This window comes from Hipposideros armiger, unplaced genomic scaffold, assembly GCF_001890085.2.
Source record: "Hipposideros armiger isolate ML-2016 unplaced genomic scaffold, ASM189008v1 scaffold_142, whole genome shotgun sequence".
NCBI lineage: Eukaryota > Metazoa > Chordata > Mammalia > Chiroptera > Hipposideridae > Hipposideros > Hipposideros armiger.
This window is the reverse complement of record NW_017731492.1, coordinates 1,817,844-1,820,866: the sequence shown is the minus strand read 5'-3', so window position 1 is coordinate 1,820,866 and position 3,023 is coordinate 1,817,844.

Sequence of the window (3,023 nt, the reverse complement as noted above, 5' to 3'; positions counted from 1 at the left end):
TGGTCATTTTTGCAACTATCACAGCATATTTGCCAAAGATTCTAGAATCCAATATCAAATATCAGCTAAATGTGCACACTGATAGATTTCAAACTAAAGATGAGGCTTGAAGACCACCCCCCCTTCCCTATAAAATAGTAGATTTTTCTCTGAGAAACAGGTCAATTCAGGATTCTCAGGAATACCTAATAGCTCACTGGTAAATTCGAGGTTAAAAAATCCTTCTCTGAGGAGTTACCAGCTGCAGTCAACGTGTCTGCAGGTTGGTGGTCTTACCCCAAACTCAGTGGGGAAGGTCTGCCTTGTGCTTACTCATCTAATTGTTGGCAGGATTTAGTTTCTCAGGAGTTGTTGGACTGAGGGTCTCAGTTCCTCATTGGCTATTGGTGATGTCTCATCATTTTTGCTGTATTCTATTCACGATATGCAAGTTACTAAGTCCAACCTCAACCACCCCTGCACCCCCATACACACAGGCATGAACACCAGGAGGCGGGGAATCATTGGGGCCCATTACAGAACCTGCCTATTATAGATACCTACTATGTGCTGGCTTCTATATATGCAGTATATAGTGTTCACCTGGAAAATAAGCACTTAAAAATCAATTCTTTCTAAACATCTGTCACATGTATTCCTCCCCATTTAACTACCACCACCCTGGCTTTGCCATTTGGCCCTTGATATATGAACTTTTTCAATGGCCTCCAGTTCGTCTCCCTGACTTCATTCTCATCTATCTCATTGCAGCTAAAATAATTTCCCTGAAACATGTCTCTTTAAAACCTAGAGTGACTACCTAACCTATTCCCGAGTCTGTACTGTTTCTCAACTTAAAGAATAATGGCCTTTTGGAAAAAATATCAAACTCGCATGTTTTCCTTTAATATTAATTGAAAATTGAAAATAAATATTGTGATGAAAAGAAATATAAAGTACTACACAGTGCTGTGATTAGCCATGGAGTTGAAAGTCACCTGCTTAGAGGTTCAAGGTCATGCTATTTAGCCTGGCCTGCAAAGTCCTTCACAGTCTCAGCCTTTCCTTCCTTTTTAATACACGCCTTCCATTCTAGTCCACAGGCTTTGCATTATTTTTTGAGTATATTTTGTGCTTTTAAATCTATATTCCTTTACTACAAAATATTTATGATTATACATAGAATTGTAAAAAACTCCTATAGTTAGTTCTATTCGATGAGGATGCTCTTTCAGAGGTAATTCTCGGTTCAAGAACAGGGCATGGATGGAGAGAAGGTACTCTAAAGTGCAAACAGAGACTGCAGGTATGTAGAAGAGGTCTCCTTATTGTTTTAGTCACAGCAGGAGTGAAGCATGGAGGAAAACATTTTAAATACCTGTGTTCCCCTCAAACGCTCTGAAACAGGGCATGAATGCTAATGATATAGCAATAATACCCTTAGTAAATAATATCAACTTTATTTTAAAATGTTGCTATCAACACAAGGCAAATAATCCATTGATTCTTTATTATTTACTAATGAATGATTTCTTTAGAGAAGATTCAGTCTCTGCTTTTGGAGTTTCTATAATCAAATTGCTCGCTGTCCCTTCTTATATAAGTATCTTGTGCACATGTGTTATAGACTGAATGTTTGTCCCCTAAATTGATACATTAAATTCTAATGCCCGGTGGAATGATATTAGGAGGTGGGGCCTTTGGGAGGTGATTAGGTCATGAGGTTGGAGCCCTCATGAATGGGATGAGTGACCTTATAAAAGGGTTCCCATGTCCATTCTGCCATATGAGGACACAGNCAATTTTCCCAGCACCATTTATTAAATAGACTATCTTTACCCCAATGTAAATTCTTGCTTTCATTGTTATAGATTAAATGACCATAAATGAATGGATTTAATTCTGGGCTCTCTATTCTGTCCCATTGATCTATGTGTCTGTTTTTATGCCAGCACCACACTGTTTTGATTACTATAGCCAGCCTTATTCTTGACTTTAACAAACCCCATCCTGCGGAACAGAGACCTGCCTCTGGAGCTCGCCACAGACCTGCAGGCCAAGCACAGCTCCGGGGGAGAAAAGGCCACAGACTATTATTTTTGGCTCTTTTTTTATAAGAAAAGTTTCCATCTCAGCTGAAATTCTTCATCTGTTTACACATATTGTCCACTTTCCCCCCTAGATGATTTAAAACATTAATCATCGCTATTTTGAAGTCTCCATCTGATATTGCCAACAACTTAGCCCATGTATGGGTGTGATTTTGTTGGCTCTTTTATCTCTTGACAATGTCACTGCTTTATATCTTGACAGTAGATCGTATTATTTTTGGATGTTGTATAATTTTATTATTTAATGCTGAGAATTATGTGTAAAAGAACAGTAGAGATGGAGGTAAATATTTTTTATGCCCAGAACCTGGACATGCCTCTTCTATAAAGCTATTAATGTGCATGTGTGGGGAGAAGGCAAGTCAGTCTAGACCGTAGTTGAGATTTATTGGTGCTAAATTCCTGCTGCTGCCTTGTGCTTTGGGTGAGACCTAGAGCCCCAGACTTTCAGTATCTTTGATTTCAGCAACTCTTGCATGACTTCCATGAAGGGGGGGGGGGTGTCTCTCTTTCCATGTCTTCTGCTAACAGTGTAGGACTATTTTTTGGTATTTGGTGTAAGACTTGCAGTGGAGAGAGGAAGATTTCTTGGTTTTCCTGCTCCAGCCTTTCAGGGCGACTCTATGTGCCTAAATCTCAGGAATATATTTTTTTCAAAATTCCTTATTCTCCTCAATGGTAAAATCCTCTGTTTCCCTACTTGGTATGGTGTTGTGAGTATAAATGATTTTGCTGTGTCTTCTCAGGTGCAGAGGAGCACTGCCATGTATCAGTGTAGGGTCTTAGGTGGATTTCTTGCCTACATTCCCCCTCCAACAGCAGCAGATGACTTCTGCCTGTTGTCAGTGAAGGATCTGAGACACATGAGTTTCCTGTTCTTGCTTCATTGGCAGACAGCTTCTGCTGGTGATAATAAGAGTACTTTGTAGTTTC